The following is a 24,761-nucleotide window of genomic DNA, read 5'->3' on the forward strand; positions in this document are numbered from 1 at the left end:
CTTGGTCATGAACTCATCATAATGCAATTCACTCTCCTTCAATACAATTTTTCTAGATTCATCTCCTCTGTTATTTTGGTATGTCTCATATTCATATCTCATCCATGAAACTGGTGTGGATTCATTAATATTCTCAACTTGCATAATTTCAAAAAAATTGTGTAAATCTCCACAATCTTCACACTGATTTTTGATGCATTGCACTTTGAATTCATCTGAATCTTCTAATTTATCACATAATATGGACCTCACAAATTGTGTTGTACTACTAGGGATGACCAAATTAGGATCAAGTATTGCCATAACTTTTTTAAATGATTGCAAGTGTAGACCAAACTCAACATGATTTCTACAACAAGTTTCACGCATCTTATTTATCCGTACAAAGGAAGGACGTAAACTCTCAAAAATTCTCTGACATATTTTGACATTTGAAAATTCCTGTTTGAATGCTTGAAATAATTCACTTTGAGTTATATCTATGAAATGTTTTGGATGTTCAATTTTGGCCCCTATTTTTTGATCTTTAATTTGTATAGTATCACGCATGTTGGAAGAAACACGAGAATGTGTGGTCCAAAATTCAATAACTTATCTTTTTACATCTTCAGAAGTCCTGTCTTTTCGAGGAACTCTACAAATATTCACCTAGTTATTCTCAATGTTATCATCTATCATATTTCTGCTCTTGATGTATCTCTAGACAATTCTTCTATATATATGTAGTACATCAAAAATTGCACGTACCTATTTTCTATGTGTCAATTTTCTACTAGATATAGTAGTCATCAATGCTCTACGTGCATTACTCAAATCACCTCCTCGAGTTGTGTTGTCAATTTTGTTATAAGCATTTTGCAAGTTTTCAACTATTGTTTTATTAATATTATGTGCATGGCTTTTCCTGTTGTCAACACCCAACAACTCCTAAATAGGTCTCATACCATTTCTCCTAAATAACTTGACAAATAATTGTGCCTATCCAAATATACTTTTATCCTTGAAATATTTATCCCATATGTTCTGACAATGCTTTCTAATAGTGTTATCATTTATCATATCTTTAGATGGAATTTGGTTTAAAAGTAGTTCTTCATCCAAATCCATCAAATTTTTTATACTTTCTAATTTGTCTCTATCAATAGAACTACCAATTTCTTCCTCTTCATTACTTTCATTTTCTTCATGAATCTCATCCTGTTCAGGAATTTCAGTAGGTTGGTTTTGATTATGTTTTGTATGGCCTTTCATTTTGTCATCTCTTATTCTATCATATTTCCTTGATCTTTTCCTTTTACTACCCATTGAATAATTCAATCTATAGAAACAAAAATAAATAAATTTAGATTTCACTAAATTTATCAGCTAATGGTTCAATATAAAATATATAAAAATAAAAATAAGTAGACGAGAAAAAAAGCACCTTCAAAATATTCGATCCTTTGCAATATTGATTAAACCGCAGAATAGTTTTTGAAAATTGCTTCAAAATTAATTATCTTTCCAAAATCCTTTTCCAACTTTTGTTGTTCTGTATATTTAATTTTTAAAAAAAGAAAAAACAACTTTATTTTATATCAAACAGTAACATTAACCGCTGGCAGTTTACTTGGCCGATAGAGGTCTCAGCCGGAACACTTTCGGCTGAAATAGTTCAAACAAGCAAAAATTAGAACTTCTGTAAACATCTCACTTTGAAGGCCAATTTGACCTACTAAATTGAAGTTTTTTCTAAAACTAAAAATATACTTTTGTAGTTCTCGGAGTCACGATTATGATCATATAATTTTATTTTATTTTTTATTATGAATAATATGTTATAATTTGAAAATATTACAAGTAGGTATCTTAAGATTCAGGAAGATGTCTATTCAAAAATAAGAAAAAAATAGTAAATCATGTTAAAATTTTATTATTTTGTAATGTTACACTAGAGCAGAGAGTCTTCTTCAAGAATATGTAATTTATTTTTAAAAATATGTAGATTTGATGGAAAAAGTTTGACAGGAGGAAAAAATTGTCAATTTCTGATAACTTTGACTTTGACCCGTTATAATTTCAAAAATATTAGCCAAATTTCAATTTTTCTTTTTGGTGCACTAGGTACATGTCAACTCTAACATATTCCAAAATCAAACCAAAATATGAACATTTGCATATATTTGTTTGACAGGAAAAAACTCTATATTTTTAGTGTTTTTAAAAAATTAAAAAATACACTTTAAAAATTCAAAAATAAATAAAAATTTCACTCAATTATTTTTAAAAAAATTATAGACATAAATTTCATCCAATTTTACACATTTCATTAGTTTACATCATCTTCAAATTCTAAACACAAATGCCACTTTTATGTCGCTAAAGTTGAAGAGTTTAAATTTTGATATCACTTTTTCTTTATAGAAGGTGACACAGGTTTGTGCTTTTACCCCCCACTAAAATCAGAAGATCATTGCATAATTCAAATATGGGCCCCATTTAATTTTTGGAGAACATGACACCTTCTAGAATGATGACCTATGTGTAATGATCTTGTCCCCATAATTTTCTCTAGAAATGGTCTTTCTCTGCAAGATATTGAAATTGTCACTCAGGTGGAGAAGCAGTATGGCTAGGTTAAGGTATTGTATAGATACCAAATGATGATGTATGATAAAGGGAGAGTTTGTATGGTATGGTAATGATGAATAGATAGGTCATACAATGGTATGAAGTAATGTACGATGAGCAACAAATGATGGTCGTAGAGTATGTAGGCATATAGGGAGTTTGTACGGTGTCAAGCAGTAGGCACACATGATGGTTGTACGATCAATGGAGGGGGTCATGCAGTAGTTAGAGTAGTCCATATAGTAGGTGGAGCAAGAAGACTATCGTATGGTGGAGATAAGGAGATAGTCGTTCAGTGGGCCCAAATGATCGTACAGAGTGGTAATGGACAAGTGTACAATGATGGTGACAGATGGTGTGCAGACAAAGAGGGAATGCTAAGTCATGTAACCCAAACACTTAGATATCTAAATTTATAAACCTAAACAAGAATGAAGATCATACACATATAATCCTTCGATTAATATTTGTTAAAAGATGGTGCTCCAATTTTCTAGATCTGAGCGAAGTAATACAGGCAATAGAATAGGGTGAGGGTTAAATCCCACTGAAACTAAAATAGCCAAGTAGGGAAGATCTTTCACTTCTAAAATGGAGAACAACAAAGAATCTCAACTAGAATTTGTAATACAAAGAAATAATCAAAATTTCATACCTAATGACTACCTACAAGTCGTGCTTAAATACCCATCGGGGAAAACTTTCTAAGGGTGTACAAAGATAGCTGACGGCTACACAAAACTATGGAAACAAACAAAAATGGGTTTGAGATATATTAAATTAATCATGCCATTAACAATAGTTTGATTATTAATTTATTTTATAATAGGAACATTACAGTCCTCCTGCCCAAAATTTTTCTTATCCTCAGGAAAATTCAATGCCTACTACTATAGAATGTGCTTGCCCTCCCACGTCGCATCATCCAATGGCAAGTGTTTCCAATGTACCCAATATTACTTCACCTTGTGGTTCTGCAAGGTCTTCTCACATACTTTGATTATCTCAGTCAGTTCCAATATGAGCTTTTCTTCTTCATTAAGTAGCGGAAGGTTTGCAGCTACTATGACATTCTATCCTACAACTTTCTTAAGACATGAGACATGAAAATTTTTATGAATACGACTCCCCTCTGGAAGTTCTAGCTCATAGGCAACTTCACCGATGCGGCGAACTACCCGATAAGGGCCATAAAATTATGGCTTCAATTTTTCTTTCCCTTTTTCCTTCAAAGAGGATTGTCAGTATGGTTGAAGTTTGAGATAGACCAAGTCTTCCACTTCAAAACTTCTCTCAATTTGGTGTTTGTTGGCATATATCGTTTGTTGATTTTGTGCCCGTTGTAAGTTTTTCTTTAAGCATCTCAAGATGTCTTGTCCCTCCTAAAGCTAATTCCTTGTCCTTTGTGCATGACTATCACCTAGAACCATGTCGATGAAGGAAAGGGGTTTGTACCCATATAATGCTTTGAAAGGTGTCATTCTAATGGACATGTGGTAAGTTGTGTTGTAGCAATATTCCCCTAGGTGCATCCATTTGACCCACACCCGTTGTTGTGTTGAAACGTAGTTATAAAGGTAGCCTTCGAGTCACTTGTTTACAATATTCATTTGTCCATCTGTCTGAGGGTGGTAACTAGTATTGGGTGACAATTCTGTCCCTGCTAGTTGAAATAATTTTGTCCAGAAGATACTAATAAATCACCCATCCTGATCACTGACAATGTTTCAAGGTAACCCGTGCAGATGAAAAACTTCTCTAAAAAATAGTTTGGCTACTTCTGTGGCCTAAAAATTTGAGGGGATGGTGAAAAAAATGTGCATACTTCATTAGTCTATCAACCACCATGAAAATACAATCCTTTCCGTTCACCTTGGGAAGTCCAATTATGAAATCTATCAAGATAAGTTCCCACTTCTATTTTGGAAGTGGCAGAGGTTGTAGTAATCTGTCGGATAGAGTATATTCAAATTTTTTTGTTAGAAAACTACACACTCTCTTACATACTATAGTACATCTCCTTTAAGACATTTCCATTAAAACCTCTCCATGAGACATCTATAAGTTTTGAGGAAGCTCAGGTGTTCGGCCAAGGGTGAGTCGTGTACCTCATTCAAGATTTTCTACTTCAATTTGGATTATGGTACTAAATATATCTAATTCTTATAGTAAATGATGTCATCCACCACATTGTACCAATCATCCTGGGTGTTTCCAGCCATTAGCTCATAGGATAATGTGTTTTTGGAATATTCTACCAACAAATGTGCTTTCCAGTCAGTTGAAATCTGGATTAGTAAGCAAATGGCAAGTTTCCTAAATAAAACATCTGCAACCACATTATTCTTTCCTTTTACATATTCCATGTCAAAATCAAAAGCCTGAACCTTGCTTACCCATTTTTGTTGCCTCTCATTCAAGTCTCGTTGCTCAAAAAAATGTCTTAAACTATTATGATCCATATGAATGATAAACTTGGCAATATTGTCAAAACTTGGTTACTGCATGTATGATGGCCAATATCTCTGTGTCATAAATGGAATATAAGCATTCTATTTGCATAAGCTTCCCGCTCTCATGGGCTATGAGGTGTCTATTTTGCATCACTACTGTGCCAATGCGTTCTCTGGATGCATCGCACTCCATGATGAACCGTCGAGTGAAATTAGGTAATGTAAGTATGAGACAAGTGCTCATTGCTTCTTTCATCTTATCAAAAGTGAGTTGTGCCTTTTCATTCCACTGGAAGGACCCCTTTCTTGTTAGATTTTTTAATGGGGTGTTGATGTGAGATAATCCTTTTACAAACCTTCGGTAATAACAACATAATCCAAAAAACCCTTGATACTGATTTTGGGGGAGGCTAATCAAGGAAAGCCTCAATTTTCTGATGAATTTTAACTCCATATTTACTAACAACATGCCCCTGGTACAATATTTTTGTCATACTAAATTCATACTTGGACCACTTGGAAAATAAGGACTGATCCTTAGGACTTTATCCAGATGCTTCAAGTGCTCTCCCCATGTCCTGCTATAAACAAGAATATCATCAAAAAATACTAGTAAGTACTTATGCAATTGTTTTTTGAGGATGTGATTCATGCATGATTGGAATGTAGCAAGTGCATTCGTTAGTCCAAATGACATGACCAAGAATTCATAATGCCTGTAGTGACAATGAAAGGCCATTTTTCCACATCTTCTTCACTCGTGCGAATCTAACGGTATTTGGAATACAGATCTATTTTCAAAAAATAGACTGTGTCATGTAGTTCATCTAGAAACTCATCCATCCTTGGAATGGGATATCTTTTTTTTTTTTTTTTGTTCAACACACGGTAGTCCACACACATGTGCATCATCTCATCCTTTTTTTGAACCAATACCACTGATGATGTGAAAGGGCTAGAACTAGGACAAATCCTTCCTTTTCTCTAGCAGTTCCTAAATTGTCTTTTTGATCTCATCTTTGAATTTCTTAGGATGGCAGTAGGGTGTGGTTATGACTGGATTGGCTCCTACTTCCAACTTGATAGTATGTTCAAACCCTCGATGAGGCCGGGAGGAATGTCTATGAAAACTTTATCATGATTACTCAAAATATTTTAGAGATCATCATCCTGGGGAGGTGTCTGTTGCCCTTTTATAGGTTCTACCGAGACAAAATAATGTGCAACCCAAGCAACATCATCACATCAAAAAATTGCCTCCATCTGATGTGAAGAAACTTCCTTCAAACCCTTGTTTGCCATTTCGTAGAGAACAACCTTCTTTCCATTGACAACAAAAGTGAAGTTCATTTGTATGAAGCTCTAAGTGTATTCATCAAGTGTCTCCATCCACTATATGCCCAGAATAACCTTCATATCATCAAGGTCCACTATGAAGAAATCCTCAGTCACTGCGTGATTCACCATTATGATACTTAGTTGAGGAACAAAGTGTGTGTAGGGTAGAAGAGTCCCTCTGGAAACCTTAATCTAGAATATTGTGTGTGTCTCTGTAGGTAGACCTCTTCACTTCAAGAGAGATGAGTTTATAAAGTTTAGAGTGGCTCTACTATCGAGCATCACCATAAGCCTTTATCCTTGAAGGGTTCTCTATACATGAAACACCGTGCATCTCAGGCTACTGGCTAGGGCGATAGTTCCTCTACACTGTACCAATGTTGCAATTCTTTTTGTATGGCTCAAACTAACCATTTTGGTGTCCTTGTGGGGTTGGTTGTCTTTGAAGGGTATATCTTCCTATTCACCCTCATCATTAGACACAACCTCAATGTAGTGGATATTTCCTTTCCCGAGGCAATTGTGCCCAGGTTCCCATGGTCCCTTGTAGTTGAAACATAGTTTCTTTGTTTGAAGCTCCTATCTAGTAACTTCATCCAATGATGGCTTTCTCAGTGGAGGTTTGTTATCTTTGTCCCTTAGAAAGACTGATGGTTTGAACTATGAGTAACTTCATGAGGATAATGTTGATGATGATGCCATATTGTTAGTGTAAATAATAAATTATTATTACACTTTACTTAAGTTTACTTAGGTTAATGCATTATCATATTAGTTGTCATATAGACACCTAGGAGTATGCATAGTCATATGAGTTGTCTTGTTGACAACACAGGAGTTTGCATATTCATTTTAGTTGTCATGTTGACAACACAGTTGTTTGCACTCCAATTGAGCACATGGTGTCTATAACATCTCTTTATGAGATACACCTATGTAAACTTATCCTCTCATCATCACACAAACTCCTATGCTCAATGGAGGATAATTCACTCTTGGTGGACATGTGCTTAGTTGTGAGGCTTATCACTTTGCTAACTCCTAGTCATTCTAGATGCCTTTATCTATAGGTACTTCTAGTGTGTATTAAAATTATACTCATTCTCATTATCATTATTATAATCATCTATTATTGATCCATATTGTGCTAGTGCTTGAGCTTCTTGATCTTGGTATCATTTTGCCCTAAGGAAAATTTTTACACATACTCCTTGCTTTCTTAATGGCCTTTGATAGGGTGACAAGATTGAACACTTTTACCCAACCCTTCAATGGTTCTGTCAGTCTATCTATGAAGAACACTATCCATCTTCTTTCATAAATGTTCGTGACTAGAACATAGAGTTTCTAAAATTTTGCAACGTACTAGTCAATCGATCTAGTTTGCCTCAGTTGTGCCAAATCTTTGAAATTGAGCTCTGGATCTTTACCATAAAATTGATCTATCAATCTCTCAATGAATTTTGCATTTCTATTTATTTGATCATGCTCCAGTGTGATGGTGTTGTGATGCCACCATTCATGCCCAGCTCCCTACAAGTGTAATGTCGCAAATTTAATTGCTTCTTCTTTTGGCATAAGGTTAAGATGGAATTAAGTATTATCCTTTATTACCCATTCTTGCACAAGTATGGATCCAAATCCATCAAATGGAGACAAATTTACTTTATTCAACTTCCTTCTGAGATCATCGTTAAAATATCCTTGGTTTCTGCATCCCGAATATCTCATCCTCAGATATGTGTAATCTATGTAGGATATATCTTCCTCCAAATTTGCATTCTTCTAGTCTTCTCTCAGTTGTTCTTGCATTTCTTCAAAGGTCAGTTGCTTCCCTTTGTGTGGTGCCTCCACATGTGGGGGAAACAATAGCATGGAAGGTCAAGAGCATGTTTAAATGAGGGTTTGTTTTACTCGACATCGAGTCTGCGTTGTGACTATTTTATTCACTGGATTTTTATTGTTTGTCAACTTCTTGAGAGTTTCTTCCATGAGACACTAAGTATCATTAATATGTGCTTTATTCCTTGAAAGTTCTCTTAGTAGTGCCACGAGATCGATAATTGTGGGTTCTGATTCTACAACCATTCTATCAATGGAATGAGTTCTTCTTCTCTTCCAGCTATACACTCTCATTCACTATCCATTGGCTGGCTAGATCGAAGCTTTGATACCACTGTAATGATCTTGTCCCTATAATTTTTATTGGAAATGATCTTTCTCCACAAGATAACTAAATTGTCACTCAGTGGAGAAGCAATATGACTAGGTTAAGGTATTGTACGGATACCAAATGAGGATGTAGAGTAAAGGGAGAGGTTGTATGTTATAGGTCGTATAGTGTGGTAATAACAACCAGATAGGTCGTACGGTGGTATGAAGTAATGTACAGTGAGAAGCAAATGATGGTCATACGATATGCAAGCATACATGGAGTCTATACAATGTCAGGTAGTAGACACAGGATGGTTGTATGGTTAGTGGAGGGGGTCGTACAGTGGTTGGAGCAATCGATATGGTAGGTGGAGCAAGAAGACTGTCATACGATGAAGACAAGGAGATGTCGTACGGTAGGCCCAAATGGTTATACAGAGTGGTGATGGGCAAGTGTATGATGATGCTGATAGATGGAGTGCAGATAGAAAGGGAATGCTAAGCCCTATAACCCAAACACTTAGAGATTTGAATTTATAAACCCAAACAAGAATGAAGATCAAACACATATAATCTTTCAATTAATATTTTCCAAAAGATGGTTCTCGAATTTGCCAGATCTGAGCAAAGTAATATAGGCAATGGAATAGGGTGAGGGTTGAATCCCACAGAAACTAGAATAGCCAATTAGGGAAGATCTTTCACTTCTAAAATGGTGAACAAGAAAGAATCCCAACTAGAATTTGTAGTACAAAAAAATAATCCAAATTGCATACCTAATGACTACCTACAAGCCATGCTTAAATACTCATCGAGGAAAACTTCCTAAGGGTGTACAAAGATAGCCAACAGCTACACAAAAGTGCGAAAACAAAACAAAAATGGATCCAAGATATATTAAATCAATTGGCCCATTAATAATAATTTCATTAATAATTTATTTTATAATAGGAACATAATGCTATGTCACTCTATTTCCTGTGGGACCTTGTTGCATATGTATAAATATTTTATATTTTATATGTTTACTATTCTCACCACACAATAATATAATTTTTACTTATCTCTATCTTAGACTTTATTCTTCTTTGCATTGTCATGACCATCATTATCTAAACTTTTTAAGTTTCTTAAATTTGAAGAACATAATTATTTTTGTACCTGTCATAATTTGCATTATTAGAAATTGCTATACAACTTATTCCTTTATAAGTGTCATGTGTCGTTCACTTTCTATGGAAGAATAATAAATTATCTAATTTCAATTCTTGCGTGCATTATATATATATATATATATATATATATATATATATATATATATATATATATATATATAGAGAGAGAGAGAGAGAGAGAGATGTGTGTGTGTGTGTGTGTGTGTGTGTGTATACACATACATACATATATACATATTGTTAGAAATATAAGAGGAGTAGTTGAGAGGGGAGGGGTGAATCAATTACTACAAAAATAAATCTCAGATCCCTTAGATGTGAATACAAATTAAAACCAAAGCACTGCTGAAACTGAAATACTGTTGTAACTTGATTAGCACGGGATCACTTGGTTAACACTGTATAGCTTAGATAGCATTAAGAATTGTTGTCGCTTGGCAAGCACTGAAATATTTACTTATTTAGATGTTTAGTGTGATCAACCATAATTAACTTAGTTGCAAAAAAGATAAAACAAATAACATGAACACAATGAGACACCAAGATTTAATGTGGAAACCCAATTTGAAAAAACCACCAATTGCAACTAGTTACTATTTTTCACTCTTCTGGAGTGAGCTCTATTAGGAGCCAACCCTATTAAAGCTTACAACATACATTGTTAGTTGTGACCTTATTAGAGGATTTAGATCACCCTATTAGGAGTGGCCTTATTAGAGGTCTTCAAACACTTCAATCTAGAAATGCCACCTTGTTAAAGGATTTACAAAATAGTTATTAAGATAACTCTGTTAAGATATTTGATTCACTGCTACAATTATAAGAGAGTAACAATGATATGAATTGATTGCTAATGCAAACTGACTTTGCTAATTTTAGATCTCAATTATGGCTTAAATACTTGATCCTCCTTTATCAGAGTAATCTTTGCAGCTTGGCTAATTCAAGATATTTCGTTATCCTTCAAATTTTCTTCCTCTTCTCATCTTCTTCTCTTCCATGCTCATACTTTTAATCCACAACTTGACCTTATACTTATATCATTTACTTAGTCAAGTTGGCTTGAATATAACTTTAAGTAATCATAATTCATCCCTTAAGTTAGCTAGACTTAAGAAATAAATTCATTAAACTCAATATGTTATAACAAGAAAATCCTTCATTAGCCAACCCAACTCGGTCAACACTAACTCAAAAAAAAAAATTCTTACAAACTTCCTTTGGTAACTGAGTGAGCTTGGTTAACACTCATCCCATGCCAACTTTCCTTTGTCTGTCAAGTGAACTCAGTAGACACTGTCTTCCTACAAACTCCCTTTGGTAACCGAGTGAGCTTGGTTAACACTCGTTCTATGAAAAAATTCCTTTGATGCCCCAATGAGCTTGGTAGCACTAGCTCTAAAATTGGTTAATGTTGGAACTTCCTTTGACTCCCGAGTGAGCTCAAAATACACTAATTGCTTATCATATACTTGACATTTGTGTAACATCAAAGACAACATATAGTTGAATGATTGTATCAAATAATATCCCTCTTTGGCATTGATGGCAACACAATATGTCATGATACATAGAGATTTTAGATAAATAATAGAAGGATGATATCCCTAGTTTAATTTTGATTCTCATCCATGAGAACTCCCCCTATCATTGTGAACTCCCTCTATCATTAATCTATGATTTCTCTAACTGTAATATCTCATGTTAGCAAATTCTCCCTCTTTGATATCTCAAACACTAACAAAAATTTCTCTGATAGATGACAAAATTTTTTTTGTCTTTGACATCTTATGCCAAAGACAACAATCAATGTAGTTTCCATATACCTAATGTACAAATTGATATGCAATTTTCTCTGACAATACTGCATCAACTTGACTGATCTTCAACATGCTCTATTGATGCATCACTAAACTTGATTTAGTGAGATTTAGAGAGGGGAATGACCCCTAGCTTACCTCTTAGATACAAGAATGCATCCATAGGTAAAGGCTTGGTGAATATGTCTGCAATTTGTTCTTTTGTATTCACATATTCCAATCTTACCTCCTTGTATTGCACCAATTCTCTTAAGAAATGATATTTTATTTCAATGTGCTTGATCTTGGTATGCATCACTAGATTTTTGGATATGTTAATTGCATCGGCGTTATCACATAAGATAACAATTAGATCCTTGATATCTTCCTTCATGCCTAGCAATAGTTGTTTGAACTAAACAATGTTGGAATAATTGACTATTGTTGCCACATATTTTGCCTCTTTTGTAGACTACACTAGTACATTTGAGGCCATTTTTCGACCATTATTGGTCGAAATTTTGACCCAAATTTTGACCAACCAGAAAACCGTCCAGAGCCATGGTGCAAGTTTTGTTAGGAACTGGTCAAAATTTTGACCACTGAAGGTAGAAAATTTTGACCAATAAAGGTAGAAATTTTGACCAATATAGGTAAAAAATTTGACCACTGAAGGTAGAAATTTTGACCAATGAAGGTAGAAATTTTGACCAATGAAGGTAGAAACATTTGGCCAATGAAGGTAGAAAACACCCAGGCGTTGGTAGAAATTTCGACCAATGAAGGTAGAAATTTCTACCAATGCCTGGGTGTAAATTTTTTTTCAAGCATTCTATAAAATAGTTCACATGCCTTGCGTATGATATGACATTTTGCATGCATCTGCACTCTCTCATCTAGCTGATGATGGATTACGAAGAGTGCTCTGAAACGATGATGCTAAGAAACACACACAATCAAATCCAAAACAAACTTGCATTACAAATGGATTGTGGAAATTTGATATTGTTAATTTTGCATGCATGTCTACCAAGACAATCACAACTTACATATATATGTAAGTTGTGATTGTCTTGGTAGACATGCATGCAAAATTAACAATATCAAATTTCCACAATCCATTTGTAATGCAAGTTTGTTTTGGATTTGATTGTGTGTTTTTTTTAGCATCATCGTTTCAGATCACTCTCCATAATACATCATTAGCCAAATGAGAGAGTGCAGGATGCATGCAAAATGTCAAATCATACGCAAGGCATGTGAACTATTTTATAGAATGCCTGAAAAACATTGACAGTAACTAATCAAACTATCATAAACACCAACAGTAACTAATATGCTTCTTCATTAATATGCCTGATACAATAAGAAAACTTGGCAACTATTCACATCAAGTTATATGCTAAAAGGAAATCATTTAGGAGATATAGAATTTGAACAACCATATGTTAAGATTCTACATTTTGTATCACTTGCCTGAGTTTGACAGTTGAGAATAAGTTTGTCATCCTCCCTATAGTATGTTTCGATGGCCTGCACATCCACAAAAGTTCCAACGTCTCAAATTTGTAGAATATGAATTGTTTGGTAGCGAATGGACATGATTAACAATAAATCATCGTATAAAAAGACTCCCATGTGAAGCATGAATAGCAAAGGAAATGAATATGGGTGATAGGGAAGAGAATTCAATAATAGAGGCTCTTAACTTTAGTTACAGTCATGATATGGGTAATGCACAACTGCCTCTTGGATTCACGTTCCATCCCACTGATGAAGAGCTCATAACACATTATCTCATTAGAAAGGTTTTAGACAACAAGTTCACAAGAAGGGTAATTGTTGAAGTAACTTATAATACATGTCAATTTTGGTCATTCCATGAATATCGAGCCCCCATACTCATGGAAGGATTTCCATTATTCTTAAATTCTATTGCAGCAAGTAAATAGTTAAAAGAAATCATTGGTTCTGCAATTGGTGTGGCAACAAGTTTAACACAATGTGGAAAACATCAATTAGAAATGTGGATGGTTAATAACTCCTATCAATGCATTAATAAAACAAACCAATTTGATTTGAGACTCTAAAGGATCAAGGAAATCTTGCAGAAATTGAAGTTTTATTGCTTGTGGTATTACACCAGTCCATACACCCGACTCCATCTTCTATATTTGTAATAGCGGCTCCCTCTTACATATATAAGACTTCACAATATAACCAATTCAACCAACTATCATTGGGTTGAAAGGTTCCTTGTCAGATGAATTTGAACTAATGGTATCATCTGAGGAACATCCACAAAACTTCTAATAAACAAAAACCTTGATGATGGATTCAGTATCTGCCACCAATTTAGAAAGATTTTTACCTATCTAAGATGCTTGTTGGTTCATCTAGAAACAACAACCTTGGCCTCATTAGAATTTCTAAGGCAATGCTCACTCTTCTCTTTTCTCCACCACCGATTCCCCTCAGGTATCAGATTCATATGGGAGTGTTGGCACATTCCTAAAGACCCATTTCCACAAGTTTAGACTCTACTAGTGTTGATTTCTCTGACTAGGGCATTTTATTAGGGAGCCTTACACGAGCAGAGTATGTTATGCTTTCTCTCACTGTCAAGGTCCCAATTAGAGTATTATCTTGAGTTACATATGCCTACAAGAAAAAAGAGGAGAGGAAAATATCACCCATGTAAGAATATAATATCAAACATCAACAATTCACCCAAAAAATACTTCTTTGATTAAATCATACAGCAGTTCCAAAGGAGAGCTTTTGCTTTCAGCCATTCAGCTTGATAGATCTAGACTGAAATGCATTAGCTGCCAATCTGCCTGATTTCCACAACACAAATCAAACATCTAAAAAGCTTCATGAATCAAAAATCAAATATGAAATTCATCATCTACTTGATGGGAAATGGAAACCCAATTGATATTACCTACAAGGGCATCCAAGAGAGTAGATTTTCCAGAGCTAGAGGAGCCCATGAGAGCCATCAAGGTGCAAGGTGCCACAAATTGTGCTACTCAAATGTGACAAGGGTTACAGTGTTCTTAGGGTGTAATTGATGGTGTTTTTGCACAAATTTTTTATGGTTTCAAGCAATTTCATTTTCAAATAAAATCAGGTTTCAAACAATTGTAGTGCATGCATGTAAAATCAAGTTTCTACATACGTACATGAGATAATTGTAGTGCATGCATGTATCCACATATAAATCCCAATTTGTGCATATCCTACAATTATGGAATGCTATAAAACCACATTTCTTTGAGGTATTCCATTAAAAATGGTATACATCCATGTACACACACAACTATATACATACATATAGATATTATATATGTAATACATAAAAAAATATGCATACATACACACACACATACATGCCATGTGTATTCTTCCACAACTTGCATACATGTCCACTAGGCTAGTGGCAACTACAACATGCAACAAAATCTTTATTATTTATGCTTTGCAGCATATGGATACAAAGCACAATTCAAAGCACAACAATCAATACACTTTGCAGCATATGGATAATTAACAAAGTAGTCAGCAACTACAAAAACAATTAGATATGAAGACTGAAATTTGGAATTTGACAAGCTAACCTCAACGAGTGAGACAAAAGCAGAAGCCATCATTGCAAATGCTTGTCCTGCATCAAATATGTGCGCTCTCCATTGGAATGGATAGGGAATCCTTATCCTGCAGAATAACAAGAATGAGTGAAAACTATTTTCAAATATGTTATCTTTTAAAACAAAATTACTATATGATCAAATTAAAATTGTTCAAAAAAAATATCTTTCAAAGAGAGCCAAGAGGAACTTCCTCAACATTCCCCAAAATAAATCGGCACAACACAACATATTGTTCCCCATTAATGTCCAAGTCTGAAAAAAGAACACTATAAAGAATAAGCAATACTAGTCAATCAAACATTCCTTCTTAAATAAAGAATATGCGTATTAAAGGAAAGAATATTCTAAAATTCAAAAATTTAAAAGAAATCCCCACCAAAGACATCATCTTTGAACATAATCTTTCATACCTCAATTACAAGCAATCTTTAGGAGTAAGATAAACACCAACACCATATGTCGAACCACCATTCATTAATTTGTTATTGCTAAAACCATGTAGTATAATTGATGATATACTTGTATCGGATGCCCCATGCCATGCATATTTAACATTTGCTTTACCATGAGAATTTCTTGTTATCTCAACCTCTTTATTGAAAATCTGCAGCCGAGCCTATTCCAGCCTACTTGTATGTGAATTTCGATAAATACCAGTAACACTGGTTGCAAGTCCAATTTTATTTAGGCTAGTAAGGAAACAATTTTTCATAGCTACAAACTCTGTGTCGCAATCCATTAATTTGATCAATCTGTCCCCCAAATGTTCAAATTCACGAGTCACAAAACTAGAACATTGTTGGGATTTAGAAAGAAAACTGTTATTAATCACACCATCCTTAACCTCATCATGCAATACCTAGCCATTCTCCAACTGAGTTTCTTCTGTGTCTGTTCGAACCTTAGTTGATGGTTTATTAAACAACTACTTTATTTGGAAAATCTTCATTGGTAACTCAGTGACAGGTTCTGGCTTTGGATCTCTATACAATTTGTTTTCACTCATGGGGATCTCATTTGAATATTTCTTGATCAACTCATCTAATTTAGCAACATTCATTGAAGCCACATTAGCTATAGTCTTCAAATTTGGCATTCTTGCTCCTTTTCAAAAGATATTTTTTTTGGTCAGCTCCTTTTCTCAAGGCTAGTTCCTTCATTGGGTGCTTCGTTGTCTTTTTTCATTCTTTGTCAAAAACTCCATTAGGAGTAGCACATTTCAATCTTATTATTAGACCCATCATTATCTAAAAGCATAAATCTTGGACATAATTATTACATCATTGGCTTCATGCTTTTATCTGATGAAGAGTCCAGTAGTGAATATTCTACTCCTACATGCTGTGGTGAATATTCTACTCCTACACGCTGTGGTGAAGATAGGATGTCACATCTTGTTTGATTAAAATAGATATCAAGAAGCATGCTAATTCTTTCAATAAATCAGAAAGATAGTATAGTACAAAATCATAGAAAACACCAAACACCACTTGTACGCACACCATTCAAATGAGACATTTACACAACAATGATTAGCTTGTTGAGACAAGAAGAGCCAAAGAATGGAGATTACTAATGCAATTGCATTGAAAATGTGCCTATTTTTGGAAAGTCATCAACCACCAATCATGGGAAGTAAATTGAATGTATTTTGAACAATGCAGCATACGCCGCTCTATTCCCCAACCCTTGCCCAAAATATAGAAACCTAAGATGCTTTGCCTAGATCATTGTATAATTCCCATATCAATGGTCCAAGAAATCTTGAGATTTCTCTCAAAGATAGCACCTAATTTCATTAGAGGTCAATTTATAACAAGGACTTGTAAAATGTACCACATATCCTAACATTCCATAACTATGGCATTTATTATTCTCTAAATGTTCGCGAGAAATTTTTTGCTTGTGTTAACCTGCACTACCAGCTCTCATAGTAACTTGCATAATAAAAGTGACCTTTGGGAATTTTTAACCATTCTTTGAGAAGTTTCAATTATTTTTCAATTACAAACATCATAGATGTTACAAGAGAAGCTTACCAATGATATATGCCTAAGTCAAAATCCAAATTTACAGGCATAATAAAAGAGACCTTTGGGAATACCACAGACCTACAGATTTTCCACCCCTCTTCATAAGAATTCCACCAACCAGAGTTGCCCAGTAGTCTCCAACAGTTGAACAAACAATCCTTACCTCCACAGAATGAGTTGTGATAAGCCTGTAGACATGTACAGGCTTTGTTTGCCAAATCCTATGACACCGGTCCATTGCTTGCAAATCCATTTGAGGATTCTGCATAATCAAACTTATTATATTGATATAATTACAATAAATACATACAAACAAACTTCAATGCAAGTTCATAACAAAAGTTCCTGCATAACAAATAATTTGTTCTACTCTGTAAACATGCATTAAAAATGCATACCACAATGAAACTAATATGATAAGATGTAAACTTATATCTTACCCAGTCACTGTCATAAATGATATAGGTATCTACACCAGTGAGATTGATCCCAAGCCCACCAGCTCGTGTGCTTAACAAAAAGATACGAAATTTGCTTTCTGGATCATCAATATCATTGATTTGTATTGAAAAAGACATTAAAGAAGAATTTGTAAGAAAACTGCACATGCTTAAAGATAGTATTCCAACAAGTCTAGAACTTTCATCCATTAAGAAAATATCAAAATTTGTAATCAATGTACAATTTTGGCACCATCAAAAAATCATGCTTAGAAACTGCAAAGTGCATGCCCTAAAACGCAGAAGTACATAGAACTTGAGAACAACAAGCAAACTCTTCTCTTGATTGTTGTGTTACTTGAAATCAGTATAAGAAACTTAAGGGCATAGTAAAAATGAAGATTAACTAATGCAAATTGTTATTGGTACCTTATGTTTTTGAGCTTTCAAATGCAATATAAGTTTGTCTAACAAGCCAAATTTGCCACACTGCTGAACCAACTGAGCCACTGGGGGGTAATCAACTGAAGAGAAAGCTCAATGTTAGACATAACACTAAATCAATTTGTCCCACTAGTAATTAGTTTCAAAATAACTATGCTCAATTACTAATTAAAACCTTACTTGATTAAGCAAACTATGATTCCAATAGATTAGGATGGTTGCAGTTCTTTCTCAGTTGAATCATCAAATTGTTTAGCTTTATTTTGATGCCTGTGTCTGAAACAGATGAAGGAAGTCATACCAAACTTTTACTATTCAAGCAAATAAGACTGGCTAAATGGTTGATAGTACAATTTAATAAAGGAACACAACTTATGCAGGAGCTCTATAAAATAACTCTTCCAAATTAGAGAACACATTACCCTACCTCTCTCTACCTTACTCTGCAAGTGGGCCTCAAGTGTTTTATTGACTAAATGCTCTTGGATCTGTTTTTGATGTTTCGTCATATTTGCATATAGGATTATTTTTTTTTTCTTTGGGAGGTTTTGTTCCACCTCTTCCTTCAATCTTCTAAGGAGAAATGGCTGAAGAATCAAATGAAGCTTTTAAATTACCTGAAAAGGCAACTATTGTCAATCTCAAGTACAACAACAGAAAACAAACATAAAATTAACTGCTTGAATTTGAAGCATACTTGAACTCTTCTCTTCTCTTCTTCCTCCTAACCCATCCCATTGCTCTATCTCCCACCAATATCAAACCTTAAAGCAATTTGGCATAAATTAGCATAGTAAAGTAAGAAAGGATTTAAATGAGAAGATCACATGCTTTCCTACATCGAAGCCCAGAAGTGATCATATCTTAGTGATCACGAAATGATAATAAAGAGTACTAATCACTAGATCTATAAAAGGTAACAAAATCATAGATAGGGTCCCCCTCTTAATAATAGAGGGATGGAATGGTGAGAATCCCTAGGTATTCAAATGTACCCAATAACTAGATCATGATTGTCATTTATAACTCATCACTACAATATCAGCACAATATGGAGAGGTACACTTTCTCAAATAGGAATGCCTTTCAAGCAAGAGAAGAAGCAATTATTGGATCAAAATAATAATAAACCTATTTCCCTGTGATTAAAATACCATGACAAAATATCTCTACTTATAAGCATCTTCGCTACCATATGTAATTTAACTCCTACCAATCAAAGAGAGCTAGATGCAGCTACGCAATCACTATGCCCTTAATATTTTGAGACCGCTGCAGATTAAATTCATAAACATGATATTTAAAGTGTCCAAAATTACCATCAAGCCAAACTTCTTTCAAAATGAATAGGCTTCTTTTGGACTAAATTATAGTTCTTTCTTGCTTTTACTAAAATTCAGATATATTAGGCAAACCAAACCCTGATAGTCTCACAAACTTGCAAAAAAGCTAAGTAATATTATATTTCTTTAGACATGCCATAGTTGCAGCATATGTATGCATCTACTCTGAATCACATCACAGTTTGGATAGGGAAAATTGGTTGAACTACCTAGATTCTAAATGGTAGACCAAATTTCTACAGTGTGATGGATATAATATATCATGCAACATTTGCATTTGCTAGGCAATAATGAAGAAGCACGATCTAAATTTAAGGAATCACTCTTGATTTGGTGAATGAAGTGAGATGATTTAATTAATATGAATTATTTCAATTTATCTATTTTCTGAGTCATACACTTTGGACTCTATAGCCATATAAAAAGGAACCTGCCCACTTCATTTCAAATCATAAACTCAGTCAGCTCAAACAAATCAAATAAGGAGCAAAGTAAATCTATTTACATCAGACTAACCATTTTTTAACAAGCCAAATTTGTGCACAATGTTGATCAATGTTCATGATCAGGGTTGTAAACATTGAAACTAAGACTTCTCAATTATACAAGTCCATATTTTGGTGTGGAGAAATCAGCTCTAAAGGTTGCAAGCTACTGACTAGTATAGTTAGTACTATTACTACTACTACCACTACTACTGATTGACCTAGCCTCCTGCTGCTCCTACTGGCAACTAAAGTATTGTATGTAAGCCACTTCTACTACACAGTGTATACAAGACCCTTCCTTTTCCTTTTCCCTTTCTTCCTTCTCCATTGAAAAAGATCACTGCAGAAACATAGATCACAAGGGCACAGCAAAAGATAAAATATATATCCACTCTTGAATCATAAATGAATGAATGAAGGGAAAAACTAGGTGGCGATATAAGTTATAACACAATCGATCAAAATTTAATGACTTTTAATTCCCATTCCATTCCCCCAACTCAACAAAAGCTTCCATTGTGTAGCCCCCTGGTTTCTCTTTATCATTGATTTGTGTATGCAAAAAGGAGAGATAGAAGAGCCTGTGGTCATAACAGCACATCAAATCCATGTACAAAAATGAACTCCACTATTTAGCACCTGCTCATTCATGACTTTATATTCTTACCCAGCTTGGAAAAATCCCAGATATGCACTATGCATAAAAAAATGAATCAAGAGAGTTAAATGCAAGGGGATTTACACTAGAAGATATGCATTGTGCATAAAAAAAAGAATCAAGAGAATTAATGAAAGAGGATATATGTGTAACAAAGATTGTCTGTTAATGATTGGAACCCATCAGCTGTAAAAATTTTCTCATCCCAAAGAAAATGATAATATGCTAGTTTGTTGGTTCCCTGTAAATGATAAAAACCAGATCAATTTTTGTTATAATACATGGCAAAGAAAGCATGACAAGTTGATCTAAGAAATAAGTATTATACATGTATCCTAGCATGACTACAAAGATACAAGTCAAATTTCCTGGGATGGCAAATTTTGGAATCAACCATAGTGCCTGAAAATATAGGAAACCCACATCAGCATTACAAATTGACACCTTTGAATAGAGCAGAACAATACTATATAGCCTTATAGGACCTTCATACCTAGCAAGATGTTCCCACTTCTATCTATAGAATGCCTATCTGCATGGTTGTTCCCTGTCTTAGAGAAGAGTCTTAAAAGCATCAAGAATAAATCAAAGATAGAGCATGATACAGTTATTGGAAATGAATCATCACTTTCAACAAAACGTGTGAATGTTGACATGGCTTTAGATCACAAAAATCAAGCAAGGGATCAACTTGGAAGTTTTGTGTCAATTGAAAGACAACATCAACATAAAACTCTATACCCTGATAATGTGTCAACCATTAGTGACTCTTCTTGGACTGAGGAAGATAACGGAAAATTGAGAAAGGACATTGAGATGATATTCAAGGAACATCACAACGCTTCTGAAAATGCTTTAGTAGTTTGGGCAAAGTATGACCAACTTACTACAAGGCTTTCACAAGAACTGGTAGAGTAGTTAAGATTGATCATCTAATTACATACAAGTAAGAGAGTATGATGGGTTAAAGGTGAATAATTAACAAATTCCAAGACGTAATAACAAAGGAATTAGATTATAGCAAGTTGCCTTCAAACTAATTAACTAATGGTATGGTCCACCTTAAGATCATACACTAGTAGATACTAGTTAAGGTTTCATTTTCTAAATAACATAGGTTATTAATAAGCTAATTAAAGGTCTAGAATTAGGAACAGGTGAATAATAAACAAATTCCACGAGGTAATAGAAAAGAAATTGAATCATGGAAAATTGCCTTCAAACAAGTTAACCAAAAGTTTGGTCCACTTAATAATCATAGACTAGAAGATAATAGTAAAGGTTCCAATATCTAAATAATTGAAGAATGATAATGCACAATTCAGAGGTCCAATTATAGAACAAGTCACTGAGTTGTTGGCTAATCTATTCATTGTTTCCACCACCCTATCTCAGAATGACCACTTGAAGAAAAGCTCTGAGATTTGACACCATAAACCTCCTCCAACAACTCTTGTTTCTTGTAGAAATTAAGATATGTAAGAGCGTATTTAGATGGTTCAATTCTTGGTTCTTTTGGAAAAAAAGGTTGAGTATTGGTCCCTGATTAAAGTTTTAAGTTTCCAGATTCATCCTGGTGATGTTCACACTAAAGAAGGCCAATGAACCAAGCTATTGTTGATATTCAAATAGAGAAGATTTCATTTCCCACATTAATACCTTGATACTCAGGAGAGACATTGAGCAACTCACAATTTTAGGCTGCATACCATATTTAGTTACATTTAAAATTGAGGCATGTGGACAGAGAAAGCAAGCAACACACCAACAAAATACACTTTTTAGAGTACATCTATGTCCTGAAGTCTTCAAAAGTACCATATCCATCTATATATCCACCTTGATAACTTATGTATTTGGCTTCAAAGTTTTGATATTAAAAGACATTAGAAAGATACAAATTACTCCATATATTGCAACTTTTCACCTTTCTAACATAATTGAGTTGTCTAATTTCTTCCCTAAGTAGTTGTAGTTTTAGATTTCCAAGCATGTAGTAAACCCACTTAGACTCTAGAAGATCTTTTCAATAAATCCAATACATTCAAGTAGTAAGCTCTATGAGATATAGATTGGCAATACAACCAATAAATTTCTGATTCATTTTACCAACTAATTGAAAATGTATGTCAAATTTTCAAACACAAAAACTGAGTAGTTCTCAAGTTAAAACAAGAAGATATTAATGGTTGCATATAAAAGTAAATGCAAGATTAGAAGATTAAAAAATAGTGTCATATTGTAGACCAGGCTGAAATAGAAATTGTGCACTCAAGATCCTCAAATTTCAGAACTGAGCATCATTTGCTTTTTCCCTAAAGTAGGTTTGGGAATAAATCAAAATATATTCTATATTGCTTATTCATCAAGAATTATGAAATGTCATCAATTGAAGCCATTCAATTTTGCGTGCAAGTGGGAAAGTTAGAAAGTGGTTACCTTGTCAACTAAGGTATTTTGCCTACAAACAATATTTGCACTTCCAATATCACCCTTGGTAGAGAACTTCACCCCTTCCTTGGTCATTGAAATAACAACTACATGAAAAATAATAACAATGTATTAGTACCTCTGCAAATTTTTCAAATATAAAACTCACATAAAAAGCTCATTTTTTTTGTGTCCAAAACTTCAAAAACTCCCACATCAACAATAGGGCAATGCATGATCAAGGTTGTATAGCCGTACAACATCAATGTTCCTGCCCTCTCACAAATCTTGGTACCAATTCAAATAAAAATTTCACTAACATAAAACAAATAAAAAACTAGATTCATTCAGTGCATAATATGATGTCCCAAACTAACAAACAAAACTCGTACAAGTATAGCCCCCAACAAAGTGTGGCTCTATGAGAAATTTCATTTTAGATACTAGCAAAATCAAAACACTCAACACTTTAGTTCCTTTGCAAACAAAGAAGTAGTCTAATAGAGGTAAAAAAGAAAGAATTAAAGAAAGGGTAACTGGGATAAGTAAAATGAGCTATAAATGCTCATAATCACAAAATTGCTTCTATTTCTATAGTACTTCCCCAAACACACGGGCAGTCAGACCTATTAAATAAAATTGTCATACTACAAACATAACAATAAAAGGAACAATTTGATAAGACAATTTTAACTGGCATTCTTGACAAATTCTATAAGAATGCAGATGAGAATAGTGAAGTACAAAAACCTGGAACCTTGAAATAGATACAAATTATCTAAACAAAGTAAAATTCCTTTCCTGTCTCACTTAATATACAAAATAGGCCCAACATCATACTTGTGTCACCAATGGTGCTCAAGTCTTTGCAGATACAAGCAAACTCTTGTGATGGCATCCTCACAATGGATTGATACTTCGACTCAGGAATACCCAAATGTTTGGTGTCAATATCCATTAACTTCATTTCAAAGTCAGAGATCTTATCCTGGTCTAATTCAAACATATGAATAATTTTTAAGAAAGTAGTCACATTTATTTCTCATTTAGTTTCCAAAAATATAAATTTAGAAACAACAAAAATTTAAAAATAAACTTTGCACCATGTTGTTAGATATATCAGGGAACAACAAATAACATGAACACTTTATTTTGCACAAGGAGACACAGATCCAATTCCAGTTTTACAACATGATACATGAAGAAAAGGCATAACATGTAAAAGTCATGCAAAAACACAAATCTTACATAAAAAAGAGAGAGGTATAGTCCCTATCCCAGTTGATAGTCTTCTCTCCATGCATACAAATGACTTATCATAATCAAGAACATGAACAAGGAGACACATTGAGAAAAACAACAAGACATCAACATTTAGAAAAATCTAAAGAAAATCTAAAATTCCAATGGAAAAGTCCAAGGCCCTTTAAAAGTTAACACTTCATTTGAAAAAAGTGATAACAAAGTTCAAGAATATAAAGATTAATCTATCAAAATTAATTGAATAAGAAGTTAAATAAAAGTCACTCAAGAGCTTTTTGAAGAAAGCAACTATCTTGGGACTAAAGAAAATATCTCATTCACATATAAGGCTCGGGAATTTATCATTATCACATCCTTACAAACAAAACAAAAATATAACAGTACACTTCATGAATCTATCAATGTCAAATCCTTGCAAACAAAGTACCAATATGCCAGTACTGAATATTACACTATACACTTCACAATATGCCAGTA

General features: G+C 33.9%; 1 pseudogene; it reads right to left on the minus strand.

Annotated features, from left to right (window-relative positions):
- Positions 1 to 17,255: 17,255 nt before the first annotated feature.
- Positions 17,256 to 20,584, minus strand: LOC149545173 (chromatin remodeling protein DDM1-like; annotated as a pseudogene).
- Between the last annotated feature and the right edge of the window lie 4,177 nt (positions 20,585 to 24,761).

Source organism: Cupressus sempervirens, chromosome 7, assembly GCF_028749045.1.
Source record: "Cupressus sempervirens isolate cs-2001-9-10 chromosome 7, ASM2874904v1, whole genome shotgun sequence".
NCBI lineage: Eukaryota > Viridiplantae > Streptophyta > Pinopsida > Cupressales > Cupressaceae > Cupressus > Cupressus sempervirens.